The 15,484-nt window shown below is 38.6% G+C and overlaps 1 non-coding gene across 1 annotated transcript; it reads right to left on the bottom strand.

The window, feature by feature from the left end:
* Positions 1–11,983: 11,983 nt before the first annotated feature.
* Positions 11,984–12,091, bottom strand: LOC148578097 (small nucleolar RNA R71). Its single transcript, XR_015903538.1, has one exon. It is a non-coding gene; the product is annotated as a small nucleolar RNA R71 (small nucleolar RNA).
* Between the last annotated feature and the right edge of the window lie 3,393 nt (positions 12,092–15,484).

Genomic DNA, 15,484 nt, shown 5'->3' with positions numbered 1-15,484 from the left:
GTCACTATGCTTTTTTTTCCTTTTAATTTGGTCCCTACACTGCTTTTAGTTTTGTAATTACATTATTTTCATGTTAAAAATGTTAAAATTAACATAATATTTTTACCAAAATATATGCAATAAAAAATTTAATTAAGTTTTTAATTATAAATACCTTCAATTTGTGAAGAAATATTCAGTTAACTCTAATATTTTTTATGCTAGGAAGGACTTAATTACAAAATTAAAGCAGTGTAGGGACCCAATTAAAAGAAAAAAAAGTATAGGGACCTAATTAAAAATTTGGTAAAACTATAGGGACCAACAGAGTAATTAAACCTTTTTCTTTATCATTCCTTTGATTAAAGTTAGTGATTTTCTTATTATAATTGAGATTCTTGTGACTTAATTGATTTTATGTAGAGTTATTTTGACTTTGATATGTTTAGGAGATTGTTAAAAGATTTTAAACAAGGCCAAAAAAAGAGGAACAAGCAGAGAATCCCCAGGGAAGTGCAATGCCTTCGAAGAGAATTTGTAAATGTTGTCAATCCTGACCTCTTCATACTTAAGCGAGCATAACTTGAACTATTGAGGTCCAAATGAGACAGTTTTAGTGGTGTTAGAAAGCCAACATCTAGAGCTTCAAAATGATATGTATATGTCTATAATGGACGTTCAGTTTGAGCTACGCAAGACTGGCATCTTTAACCTCGTAAAAGTAGCGCCCCAAAAAAGGGCATGGCGTGTGATGCCCAAAACAGGCGTGTAACGCCTTCGAAGAGGGCTAATGCATGGTGTGGCACGCCCAAACTTCAAGTGCCATGCTGAGCCAACTCTTAGGGAACCATCCTAGCTTAAAAACACCTTTAGGGACCAATGGAAGATGGCGTGCCACGACCCACCATGGAGTGTCACACAAAGCAAGAAGCTATCTCTCAGGCACGAAGGCATGCCACACCCAAGCTTTCCAAGTGCCACGCCCTCCCAACAGCGTGCTACACCAGGATCTAGACACCTCCAAGGACTCCTCCAAATGCGTGCCACGCCATGTTCAAACCATAACTTCCACAAGAAGGTGTGCCATGCCTAGCATTCCAAGTGCCACTCCTTCGACCACTCCTCCATGAATGGGCATGTCATGCCAGCTTCACCAAGTGGCACACTGGTACAAAGCCTAGGAAGTCTCCAGGAAAGCCACCACAAAGGCGTGGCATGCCAAGTCCATCAAGTGCCACACCAAGTCCAACACTTCACCCAAGTATCACACAACTTCACCCAAGTCCAAGTCCAAGACCAATTACAAGGCCCATGATTACAAGGCCAAGTTTGAATTTTAATTACAAAGAGAATATCACTTTTTAGTTTAGATTGATTAAGAAAGATTTTATTTGATTTTGTTTTGAATTTAAAAGTTAGGTTTAGGTTAGAATATAAATAAGTCCAAGAAATTCTACCGAAAGACATCCCACTTTATCTTACCTTAGCTTATCTGATTACTTTTCATCCCTGTTTTTGGTTCTTCTATATCATAAGTGATGAACGGATATTTTATACGCTTTTTGGCATTATTTTCATATAGTTTTAGTATGTTTTATTTAAGTTTTATTAAGTTTTTATAGGTTTTAGTGAAAATTTCACATTTTTGGATTTTACTTTGAGCTTGTGTGTTTTTATGCAATTTCAGGTATTTTCTGGCTAAAATTGAGGAGTTAGAGCAAAAGTCTGATTTAGAGACAGAGAAAGCACTGCAGATGCTGTCTGGATCTGACCTCCTTGCATTAAAAAGAGCTTTTCTTGAGTTACAGAAGTCCAAATGGATTGTTCTTAACGGATATGAAAATCTAACATCGAGAACTTTCCAGCAATGTATAATAGTCTATACTTTACTTCAGAATTGAAGGCCCAAAACTGGCGTCCAACACCAGCCTCCTACTCTATTCTGGCATCCAATGCCCAAAGGAGAAGAGACCAGCGTCCAACGCCCATAAAGGACCCCTTAGCCAGCGTTCAATGCCCTAAAGACCTCCTAGCACGTGGATCTCATCAAAGCTCAACCCAAACACTCACCAAGTGGGCCCCAGAAGTGGATTTTGGCACTAAAAGACTGTTTTACCCTTCTTATGTAATCCTTAATCATTAGTCTAGTATTTATTTGAGAATTTTTACACAATTCAAAGACATAGATACTTTACATGTTTTTCATATTGTATCTTCTATCAGTATGAGTTTCTAAACCTTCTAGGTTGAGGGGATGAGCTCTGCTGAGTTTTATGGATCAATAAAAGTATTATTGTTTCTTTTTAATCCGTGTTTGATTCTCGATTCTAAGATGTATCTTCATTTTTCATCATTATGAATGCATTGAACTGGAACAAGTTTATCTCATTCTACATGGGTTCAGAGTGCGTCTTTTATCGGACAATGATGAGCCACTAGCTTGATTATACATCTCTTTGACGGCTAATCCACGACTTCGTTGGGGACTTCTCAAAAGATCAGTTCAGTCGAGGTATGGGGAGATTAGAGTCTTTGTGGTAGAGGCTAGAACCCAAAGGCACAACATTCTCTGATCCGGAAGATTCGACCTTGTTTGTGGTGTTTTGAGTGGGATCATTAAGGAGAATGGACTGCAGGAACTTCACCCTCAATTAGAATGGATCCATACTAACCCTGGGGTTCAGATCTGGAGGAGCATTAGCGACCTCTCAACCGGCGTTGATCACATACAGCCTGCCATAGAAGAAATCATTCACAGTTAAAGAAGACAGTAAAACCAGAGTTATCCAGAAGAACAAGACATCTCCAAGCCTTAACCATCTTCTTATCACAGTTTACACAACTTTTGAGTCATGTTTTATTTATTTCCTTTTATGCGCTTTAAAAAACATACCTACTTCTTCTATCCGCCTGACTAAGATCAACAAGATAACCATAGCTTGCTTCAAACCACAATCCTCGTGGGATCGACCCTGACTCGCTCAGATATTACTTGGACGACCCAGTGCACTTGCTAGTTCAGTTGTACAAAGTGTGGGAACTCGTGCACCAATAAGCAACTAAACCTTTTCTGTTAAGGTTGGGATCTCTGTTTATCTTTTCATAGATTATTAATCTAAGTGTTTATTTTATTTTGAGGTTTATGCTTTGATCTATTTCATAATTGAGTTTTCTTTCTTCATCCCTAAAGATTAGAATTGTTGGAAAATATTCTAACTCCATTTTGGATTCTAGTATTACTTTGGAAAATTGAATATTGAAATTGGCTTGAAAACTTTCTCATGACTTTTTAAACACATCTAGGAATAGTGTGTTAAAAAGTGTGCAACTTTATAATTCTCATAACCTTCAATTGGTTTAGAACTAGCTTGAATAAGTGATATATAATTCGACCTATGATCCTTCTTGAATTTTATGTGAATATAAATCAAAATTGTGCTTAACCTCTTTTCTTAAATAATTGACTAAGGAATTAGCGATTAATTGGATTAAAGAGAAATTGAATTTCCAAGGAATTGGAATTTAATTATTTATGATTTGTCGTGAATTGACCTTTACATGCCTTGAAATAAATAAACACAAGAATTATTTTCCTAGAGAGTGAATATCTCCAAAACCTTAAAATTCACACCATTCTTGTTTTCATCTCATTACTTTTTTTTATTTACTTTTCCTCTGTTACAAGTTTGAATTATCTTATTCTTTTGTTTCAATTGTCTAATTAGTATTCAATTAATCATTGTTGACTCGATCCTTTAATCCTCATGGAAATAATATCCATTCACCGTGGTATTACTTGATACGATTCGGTGCACTTGCTGAGTTTATTTTTACACCATCACACTATCTCCAGAGGAGTCAATTTATATTGTTTATGAATCTGAGCCATAGACATTCTATGAAAAATGCAAGACTTATGAACGTGGACGCGATTGGTTTATTCGAACCCTCTTGATACAGAAGAAAGCTTGTTGGGAGATTCAAAGATACAACGGGAAACACACGTGTTCCATGGGAACGATTTCACAAGATCACTCCAAGTTAGACTCAGACACGGTTGCTGCGAGGCTATGAAGCCATTGGTTCAATCCGACCCATCCATAAAGGTAAAATCTATAATTGTGAAAGTTTAGAAAAGATTCAACCGCACCATTAGTTACCGAAAGACTTGGTTGGCAAAGTAGAAGTCAATAGCCAAAGTTTTCAGTGGATGGGAAAAATCTTACCAAGCTTTGCCATTATGGTTCTCAGCAATGGTTCAGAAGATGTCTAGTTCACAAGTCCAAATAGAAACACGACCCCCGTATAACGGAGGTGAAGAGTGGACATTGTTAGGATACTTCACCTTGTATTCTAGAGTTTCAATCTATGCATTAGAGTTTTCAAATATTAGGGATAAGTACGATTTTGGTCCCTAAAATTTTGTGCCAGAATCAAAATCGTCCCTCTTGTAATTTTGGATTTAAAATCGTCCTTAACATTTTTTGTATTAAAATCGTCCTTTTAATTTTTTTTGGACAAAAATACCCTCACCACTACCAACATAATTACCTCCTTCACCACCACCACCACCAACTCCCACTCCACCACCATTATCAACATCATCATCACCATCATCATCATCATCAACACCCACTGCCACTCCACCACCACTAACACCACCACCAACGCCACCGCCGTCCCCTCCCCCCTTTCCCCTTCCCCCTCCCCCTCCCCTTCCCCCCACCCCCACCCCCACCCCCACCCCGCGTCCCCTCCCCTCCCCCTTCCCCCCACCCCGCATCCCCACCCGTCCCCTCCCCCTCCCCATATTCCCTTCCCCCACCTCCACCTCCACCTCCACATAGAGAAGCAGAAACAGAAAATCAACAAATTCAAGCACAAATTTAACACAAGCAGAAACAGAAAACAAAAAATCAACAAATCAGCAACAATAATATTCCACAACAAAAGAAGAAAAAATCCAGAAATTCACAGAATTCACAGAAGAAGAAGAAGAAGCGGCGGGCGGCGGTGGGTTGGCGGTAAGAAGAAGAAGAACGGGCGGCGGTACGGCGGTGGGAAGAATAAGCGACAAGCGGCAGTGTGGCAGCGGGAAGAAGAAGAAGAAGAAGAAGAAGAAGAAGAAGAAGAAGAAGAAAAAGAAGAAGAAGAAGAAGAAGAAGAAGAAACGGGCGGCGGTGCGGTGGCGGAAAGAAGAAGAATAAGAAGAAGAAGCGGCGGGCGATGGGTGGCGGTGCGGCGGCAGTGCAGCGGCATGGCGTCCCCCTTCTTTCCCCCCTCCACCCTCCCCCACCCCCTTTCTCGGCCCCCTTTCTTTCTTTCTCTCCCTAGTCCCCACCCACCCCGCTTCTCTAATCCCTTTCTTTCTTTTTTTATTTTATATTTATTTTGTTTTAAAATTTTATTTTTTTATTAAAATAGGGGTAGTTTAGGAATTAAATTAAAAATTTTATTTAAAAGGACGATTTTAATACGAAAAAAACATTAAGGACGATTTTAAATCCAAAATTACAAGAGGGACGATTTCGATTCTGACCCTCAACGTTAGGGACCAAAACAATACTTATCCCCAAATATTACAAGCCACTGGTTCAGGTTGATGGCACCCACCTATACGAAAAATATAAAAGTTGCCTTTTGGTTACAATTGTGCAAGATGAGAATAAAAACATTGTGCTGATTACTTTTGCCATCGTGAAAGGTGAGACCGCTGATGCGTGGTACTTTTTCCTCAGTAATTTACAAATGCATGTTGTAAGAAGAGATGGTAAGGGTATAATCTCTGATCATCATGAGTCAATCTAGGCAGCAGTAAATCATAGCGAAGGTGATTGGAAACCTCCAAGAGCATGGTGGATGTTTTATATTCGGTACATTGGTAGCAAATTCTTAAGAAAATTCAAGGTACCATACTTGCAAAAATTTGTTGTCAATATAGGTTATTCAAGGACAGTGGAGGAGTACAACATCAATTACAAGAGGTTACAAGAACGAGGCGAGTGGTGCACGAATCCCCACACTTCGTACATCTGAACCAACAAGTGCACTGGGTCGTCCAAGTAATACCTGAGCGAGTCAGGGTCGATCCCATGAGGATTGTGGTTTGAAGCAAGATATGGTTATCTTGCAGATCTTAGTCAGGCGAATAGAAGAGTTGTTGGTTTTGGTTAAAAGCATAAAAGTGAAATAGGGTATAAAATACATTGTGAATTCGAATGTAACCAGTGATAAGAAGATGGTTAAGGCTTGGAGATGCTTTGTCCTTCTGAATTAACTCTAGTCTTAGTATCTTCTTCAATTGTGAATGATGTCTTCTATGGCAGGCTGTATGTGATTGATGCTGGTTTGAGCAGCAGCCAATACTCCTCCAGATCTGAATCCCAGGGTTAGTGCATATCCATTCTGATTGAGGGTGAAGCTCCTGCAGTCCATTCTCCTTAATGATCCTACTCAAAATGCCACAGATAAGGTCGGATCTTCTGGATCATAAAATGCTGTTCCATTGGGTTCTAGCCTCTACCACAGAGACCCTAATCTCCCCATACTTTGGCTGAACTGGTGTTTAAAGAAGTTCCTAACGAAGTCGTGGATTAGCCGTCTAAGACATGTATAATCAAGCTGGTAGTTCATCATTGTCCAATGAAAGACTCACTCTGAACCCATGTAGAATGTGATAACCTTATGCCAGTTCAACGCATTCATATTGATGAGAACGAAGATACATATTACAATAGAGAATCAAACACGAATTGAGAAAGAACAGTAGTACTTTTATTAATCCAAAAAAACTCAACAGAGCTCCTCCCCTTAACCTAGAAGGTTTAGAAACTCATACTGATAGAAAATACAATGTGAAATTCGAAATATGCTGGGAGAGATCGAGAGAGAGTTCAAAGTATGTGATCTTCTCCCTTAAATACTAAACTAATGACTAAGGATTACATAAAAAGGATAAAACATTCTTTTTAGTGCTAAAATCCACTTCCGGAGCCCACTTGGTGAGTGTTTGGGCTGAGTTTTGATGAGATTCACGTACTAGGAGGCCTCTAGGGTGTTGAACGCTGGCTAGGGGTTCCTCTTTGGGCATTTTGGATGCTGGTCTCCTCCTTTGGGCGCTGGACGCCTGGACTGGGGCAGGATGCTAGCATTGAACGCCAGTTTTCAGCCTTCAATTCTGAAGCAAAGTATGGACTATTATCCATTTCTGGAAAGCTCTAGAAGTCAGCTTTTCATAGCCATTAAGAACGTTCTATTTGGACTTCTATAGCTCTAGAAAAGCTCTCTCGAGTGCAAGGAGGTCAGATTTGGACAGCAACTGTAGTGCTTCCTCTGTCGCTTAATCAGACTTTTGCTCCAGCTCCTCAATTTCAGTCAAAAAATACCTAAATTTATACAAAAACACACAAACTCAAAGTAGAATCCAAAATGTGAATTTGACACTAAAACCTATGAAAAAATAATAAAAATTAAACAAAATATGCTAAAAACTATATGAAAATGATGCCAAAAAGCGTAAAAAATATCCGCTTCCTTGCATGTTGGGGCGTTGAATGCCAGCCCTCACTGGCGTTCAACGCTAGCTCTGGTGCCAAGATGGGCATTGAACGCCCAGTGAGGGCTTCCTTAGTGACATTCAGTGCCAGGCTCTTAGCCAGTTTGGGCGTTGAACGCCAAGTGAGGTCTTCCTCACTGGCGTTCAATGCCTTCCCAGTCTCTCCAGATTCGGCATCAGCCTCAGTGGTGATGGCCTTGTACTCTTCTCTTAGGTTCACTTCAGTGTTACTAGGAAGAGTGTCAAGAGGGGTCTCAGGGATCCTTGATGAGCGGATAATTTATACGCTTTTTGGCATTGTTTTTAGTATATTTTTAGTAGAATCTAGTTACTTTTAGGGATGTTTTCATTAGTTTTTATGTTAAATTCATATTTCTGGACTTTACTATGAGTTTGTGTGTTTTTCTGTGATTTCAGGTATTTTCTGGCTGAAATTGAGGGACTTGAGCAAAAATCAGATTCAGAGGTTGAAGAAGGACTGCTGATGCTGTTGGATTCTGACCTCCCTGCACTCAAAGTGGATTTTCTGGAGCTACAGAACTCAAAATGGCGCGCTTCTAATTGCTTTAGAAAGTAGACATCCAGGGCTTTCCAGCAATGTATAATAGTCCATACTTTACTCAAGTTTAAACGACGCAAACTGGCGTTCAACGCCAGCTCTCTGCCCAATTCTGGAGTTCAGCGCCAGAAAGGGATCAAAAACCAGAGTTGAACGCCAGAAATGGATCAAAACCTAGCGTTCAACTCCACAAATGGCCTCTGAACGTGGAAAGTTAAAGCTCAGCCCAAGCACACACCAAGTGGGTCCCGGAAGTGGATTTATTCATCAATTACTTACTTCTGTAAACCCTAGTAGCTAGTTTATTATAAATAGGACCTCTTACTATTGTATTAGACATCCTGGATTGTATTCTGATCCTGTGATCACGTTTTGGGGGCTGGCCATCTCGGCCATGCCTGGACCTTTAACTTATGTATTTTCAACGGTAGAGTTTCTACACTCCATAGATTAAGGTGTGGAGCTCTGCTGTTCCTCAAAGATTAATGCAAAGTACTAATATTTCTATTCAATTCATCTTATTTCGCTTCTAAGATATTCATTCGCTCTTCAACCTGAATGTGATGAACGTGACAATCATCATCATTCCCTATGAACGCGTGCCTGACAACCACTTCCGTTCTACATTAGATTGAATGAGTATCTCTTAGATCTCTTAATCAGAATCTTCGTGGTGTAAGCTAGAATGATGGCGGCATTCAAGAGAATCCGGAAAGTCTAAACCTTGTCTGTGGTATTCCGAGTAGGATTCAATGATTGAATGACTGTGACGAGCTTCAAACTCGCGATTGTCGGGCGTAGTGACAGACGCAAAAGGATAGTAAATCCTATTCCAGCATGATCGAGAACCGACAAATGAATAGCCGTGCCGTGACAAGGTGCGTTGACCATTTTCACTGAGAGGATAAGATGAAACCATTAACAAGGGTGATGCCTCCAGACGATTAGCCGTGCCGTGACAGGGCATTTGGATCATTTTCCCGAGAGAAGACCGAAAGTAGCCATTGACAATGGTGATGTATCACATAAAGCCAGCCATGGAAAGGAGTAAGACTGATTGGATGAAGATAGCAGGAAAGCAGAGGTTCAGAGGAACGAAAGCATCTCTATTCGCTTATCTGAAATTCTCACCAATGATTTACATAAGTATTTCTATCCTTATTTTATTAATTATTTTCGAAAACCCCATTACTATTTTATATCCGCCTGACTGAGATTTACAAGGTGACCATAGCTTGCTTCATACCAACAATCTCCGTGGGATTCGACCCTTACTCACGTAAGGTATTACTTGGACGACCCAATGCACTTGCTGGTTAGTTGTGCGAAGTTGTGAACCATGGTATTGGCATCATGTTTTTGGCGCCATTACCAGCGAAAGAAAGAGCGATGAATTTTACATAATCAAAGTGTAATCACAATTTCTGCGCACCAAGTTTTTGGCGCCGTTGCCGGGGATTGTTCGAGTTTGGACAACTGACGGTTCATCCTGTTGCTCAGATTAGGTAATTTTCTTTTTCTTTTATTTTCAAAAAAAATTTTTTTTAAATCTTTCAAAATTTTCTCCCTTGTTTTCGAAAAAAAAAATTTTAAATGTTTTCAAAAATATATTTTTCTTCAGAATTTTTAAGAATGAATTCTAGTGTTTCATAAAGCGTGTGAAGCCTGGCTGGCTGTAAAGCCATGTCTAAATTCATTTAGACTGAGGCTTCCAATTCGTTATCAAGAGCAAGCTAGTTGGTGCTAATCCACCTACTGCTGATTCATGATCTACCTGCTACATGCTAAAGCTTGGATGGCTATTAAGCCATGCCTGACCCTCTGATTGGAGCTTTAGTTTAAAAATGCTAGATTCCTGGAATTCATATTAAAAATTTTGGAATCTTTATTTTTCTTTTTCAAAATGATTTTCGAAAAAAATTAAAATAAAAATACAAAAAAATTAGAAAATCATAAAAATCAAAAATATTTTTTTGTGTTTCTTGTTTGAGTCTTGAGTCACATCATAAGTTTGGTGTCAATTGCATATGCACCTTGCATTTTTCGAAAATTCATGCATTCATAGTGTTCTTCATGATCTTCAAGTTGTTCTTGGTAAGTCTTCTTATTTGATCTTTGCATTTGCATGTTTTGTGTCTTTTCTTGTTTTTCATATGCATTCTTGAATTCTTAGTGTCTAAGCATTAAAGAATTCTAAGTTTGGTGTCTTGCATGTTTTCTTTGCATTAAAAATTTTTCAAAAATATGTTCTTGATGTTCATCATGATCTTCATAGTGTTCTTGGTGTTCATCTTGACATTCATAGTGTTCTTGCATGCATCCCTTGTTTTGATTCAAAAATAAAAGAGAAAAACATGAAAATGATGTTTTTAATTTTTCTCTCTCATCATTCAAAATTTCAAAAATCAAAAAAATATCTTCCCTTTTTTCTCTCATCAAATTCGAAAATTTGGATTGACTTTTTCAAAAAATTTTTAAAATCAAGTTGTTTCTTATCTTTTTCAAAAATATCTTCCCTTTTTTCTCTCATCAATTTGAAAATCTTATCTTTTTCAAAATCTTTTTCAAAAATCAAATCTTTTTCAAATTTCTTAGTTATTTTCGAAAATTCCAAAAACATTTTTCAAAAATCTTTTTCCTAATTTTACATCAAATTTTCAAAAATAACAATAACAATTAATGTTTTGATTCAAAAATTTCAAGTTTGTTACTTACTTGTTAAGAAAGATTCAAACTTTAAGTTCTAGAATCATATCTTGTGATTTCTTGTGAATCAAGTCATTAATTGTGATTTTAAAAAAAAATCAAATCTTTTTCAAAAACTAATTTCAATCATATCTTTTCAAAATTATCTTCTTATCATATCTTTTTCAAAAATTGGATTTCAAAATATCTTTTCTAACTTCCTAACTTCTTATCTTTTCAAAATTTGTTTCAACTAACTAACTAACTTTTTGTTTGTTTCTTATCTTTTTCAAAACTACCTAACTAACTCTCTCTCTCTAATTTTCGAAAATATCTTCCCCCTTTTTCAAAAATTTCTTTCTAATTAACTAATTATTTTAACTTTTGATTTTAAAATTTTTGAAAAAAAATTACTAACATTTTTCAAAAACTATTTTCGAAAATCACTAACTCTTTTTCAAAAATCATTTTCGAAAATTCCCCTTCTCTCTCATCTCCCTCTATTTATTTATTCATCTACTAACACTTCATCTCACCCAAATTCGAACCCCCTCTTCCATCTGTGTTCAAATTTCTTCTTCCTCTTTTCTTCTAACTCACACTGGGACCTCTATACTGTGGTAAAAAGGACCCCTATTTTTATTATTTTTCTGTTCTCTCTTTTTCATATGAGCAGGAGCAAGGACAAGAACATTCTTGTTGAAGCAGATCCAGAACCTGAAAGGACTCTGAAGAGGAAATTAAGAGAAGCTAAATTACAACAATCCAGAGAGAACCTTTCAGAAATTTTCGAACAGGAAGAGGAGATGGCAGCTGAAAATAATAATAATAATGCAAGGAGAATGCTTGGTGACTTTACTGCACCTAATTCCAATTTACATGGAAGAAGCATCTCCATTCCTGCCATTGGAGCAAACAACTTTGAGCTGAAACCTCAATTAGTTTCTCTGATGCAGCAGAACTGCACGTTTCATGGACTTCCATCTGAAGATCCTTTTCAGTTCTTAACTGAATTCTTGCAGATATGTGATACTGTTAAGACTAATGGAGTAGATCCTGAAGTCTACAGGCTCATGCTTTTCCCTTTTGCTGTAAGAGACAGAGCTAGAGTATGGTTGGACTCTCAACCTAAGGATAGCCTGAACTCTTGGGATAAGCTGGTCAAGGCTTTCCTAGCCAAGTTCTTTCCTCCTCAAAAGCTGAGCAAGCTTAGAGTGGATGTTCAAACCTTCAGAAAAAAAGAAGGTGAATCCCTCTATGAAGCTTGGGAGAGATACAAAGGACTGACCAAAAAGTGTCCTTCTGACATGCTTTCAGAATGGACCATCCTGGATATATTCTATGATGGTCTGTCTGAGTTATCTAAGATGTCATTGGATACCTCTGTAGGTGGATCCATTCACCTAAAGAAAACGCCTGCAGAAGCTCAAGAACTCATTGACATGGTTGCAAATAACCAGTTCATGTACACTTCTGAAAGGAATCCTGTGAATAATGGGACGCCTATAAAGAAGGGAGTTCTTGAGATTGATACTCTGAATGCCATATTGGCTCAGAACAAAATATTGACTCAGCAAGTCAATATGATTTCTCAAAGTCTGAATGGAATGCAAGCTGCATCCAATAGTACTCAAGAGGCATCTTCTGAAGAAGAAGCTTATGATCCTGAGAACCCTGCAATAGCAGAGGTAAATTACATGGGTGAACCTCATGGAAACACCTATAATCCATCATGGAGAAATCATCCAAGTTTCTCATGGAAGGATTAAAAGCCTCAACAAGGCTTTAATAATGGTGGAAGAAACAGGTTTAGCAATGGCAAGCCTTTTCCATCATCCACTCAGCAACAGACAGAGAATTCTGAGCAGAACTCATCTAGCTTAGCAAACTTAGTCTCTGATCTATCTAAGGCCACTGTAAGTTTCATGAATGAAACAAGGTCTTCCATTAGAAATTTGGAAGCACAAGTGGGCCAGCTGAGTAAAAGGATCACTGAAATCCCTCCTAGCACTCTCCCAAGCAATACAGAAGAAAATCCAAAAGGAGAGTGCAAGGCCATTGACATAACCAAAATGGCCAAACCCAATGAGGGAGAGGAGGACGTGAATCCCAAGGAGGAAGACCTCCTGGGACGTCCAGTGATCAATAAGGAGCTTCCCTCTGAAGAACCAAAGGACTCTGAGGCTCATCTAGAGACCATAGAGATCCCATTAAACCTCCTTATGCCATTCATGAGCTCTAATGAGTATTCCTCTTCTGAAGAGAATGGGATGTTACTGAAGAGCAAACTGCCAAGTTTCTTGGTGCAATCATGAAGCTAAATGCCAAATTATTTGGCATTGATACTTGGGAAGTTGAACCTCCCTTGTTCATCAATGAACTAAGTGATCTGGATCAACTGACATTGCCTCAGAAGAGACAGGATCCTGGAAAGTTCATAATACCTTGTACCATAGGCACCATGATCTTTAAGGCTCTGTGTGAACTTGGTTCAGAGATAAACCTCATGCCCCTCTCTGTAATAGAGAAACTGGGAATCTATGGGGTGCAAGCTGCTAGAATCTCATTAGAGATGGCAGATAATTCAAGAAAACAGGCTTATGGACAAGTAGAGGACGTGTTAGTAAAGGTTGAAGGCCTTTACATCCCTGCTGATTTCATAGTCCTGGATACTGGAAAGGAAGAGGATGAATCCATCATCCTAGGAAGACCTTTCCTAGCCACAGCAAGAGCTGTGATTGATGTGAACAAAGGAGAATTGATCCTTCAACTAAATAAGGACAACCTTGTGTTTACAACTCAAGGATCTCTCTCTGCATCCATGGAGAGGAAGCGGAAAAAGCTTCTCTCAAAACAGAGTCAAACAAAGCCCCACAGTCAAACTCTAAGTTTGGTGTTGGGAGGCCACAACCAAACTCTAAGTTTGGTGTTAAACTCCCATATCCAAACTCTAAGTTTGGTGTTGGAGAGTCTCAACAAAGCTCTGCACATCTGTGAGGCTCCATGAGAGCCCACTGTCAAGCTACTGACATTAAAGAAGCGCTTGTTGGGAGGCAACCCAATTTTTATCTAACTATATTTTTCTTAGTTATATGTCTTTATAAGTTCATGATCATGTGGAGTTACAAAATAAATATAAAAATTGAAAACGGAATCAAAAACAGCAGAAGAAAAATCACACCCTAGAGGAAGCATCTGCCTGGCGTTCAACGCCAGAACAGAGCATGGTTCTGGCGCTGAACGCCCAAAATGGGCAGCATCCTGGCGCTGAACGCCCAGAACAAGCATGGTTCTGGTGTTCAACGCCAGAAATGGGCAACAAATGGGCGTTGAACGCCCAAAATGGGCACCAACCTGGCGCTGAACGCCCAGAGTTGTGTGCAAGGGCATTTTGCATGCCTAAATTGGTGCAGGGATGTAAATGCCTTGACACCTCAAGATCTGTGGACCCCACAGGATCATCTCAGGATCTGTAGATCCCACAGGATCCCCACCTACCTCATCATCTCTCTTTCCATTCATGATCATCCCTTCTGTTTTTCATTTACCACTCACATCCATACACCCACCTACCTTCAAAATTCAACATCTCTCTCCCACCCAATCCCACCCATATGGCCGAATACACACATCCCTCCATCTCCTCCATATCTTCTTTTTCTTCTTCTATTCTTTCTTCTTTTGCTCGAGGGCGAGCAACATTCTAAGTTTGGTGTGGTAAAAGCATAGCTTTTTTTGTTTTTCCATAACCATTAATGGCACCTAAGGCCAGAGAAACCTCAAGAAAGAGGAAAGGGAAGACAATTGCTTCCACCTCCGAGTCATGGGAGATGGAAAGATTCATCTCAAGGGTCTATAGCTCAGTGGTAGAACATGTGGCTGCAAATCAAGAGATCCTTGAGATACCTCAGGGGATGCACTTCCCTCCACATAAATATTTGGGAGCAAATCAACACCTCCTTAGGAGAATTGAGTTCCAATATGGGACAACTAAGGGTGGAACATCAAGCCACAAAGGAAAGGAAGAGACATAGAAGAGCTCAAGAACATCATTGGTTCCTCAAAAAGGAAACGCCACCATCACTAAGGTGAACTCATTCCTTGTTCTTACTTTCTCTGTTTTTCGTTTTCTATGTTAAGTGCTTATCTATGTTTGTGTCTTCATCACATGATCATTAGTAGTTAGTAACTATGTCTTAAAGTTATGAATGTCCTATGAATCCATCACCTCTCTTAAATGAAAAATGTTTTAATTCAAAAGAACAAGAAGTACATGAGTTTTGAATTTATCCTTGAACTTAGCTTAATTATATTGATGTGGTGACAATGCTTCTTGTTTTCTGAATGTATGCTTGAACAGTGCATATGTCTTTTGAAGTTGTTGTTTAAGAATGTTAAATATGTTGGCTCTTGAAAGAATGATGACTAGGAGGCATGTTATTTGATAATCTGAAAAATCATAAAAATGATTCTTGAAGCAAGAAAAATCAGCAAAGAACAAAGCTTGCAAAAAAAATAAAAAAATAAAAATAAAAAAAATAGGCGAAAAAAAAAAAAGAAAAAGCAAGCAGAAAAAGCCAAAAGCTCTTAAAACCAAGAGGCAAGAGCAAAAAGCCAATAACCCTTAAAACCAAAAGGCAAGGGCAAATAAAAAGGATCCCAAGGCTTTGAGCATCAGTGGATAGGAGGGCCTAAAGGAATAAAAT

This window comes from Arachis ipaensis, chromosome B1 (assembly GCF_059453495.1).
Source record: "Arachis ipaensis isolate K30076 ecotype BB chromosome B1, ASM5945349v1, whole genome shotgun sequence".
Lineage (NCBI taxonomy): Eukaryota > Viridiplantae > Streptophyta > Magnoliopsida > Fabales > Fabaceae > Arachis > Arachis ipaensis.
The sequence above is the reverse complement of the archived record's forward strand: the minus strand, read 5'-3'. Positions and strand labels throughout refer to the sequence as shown.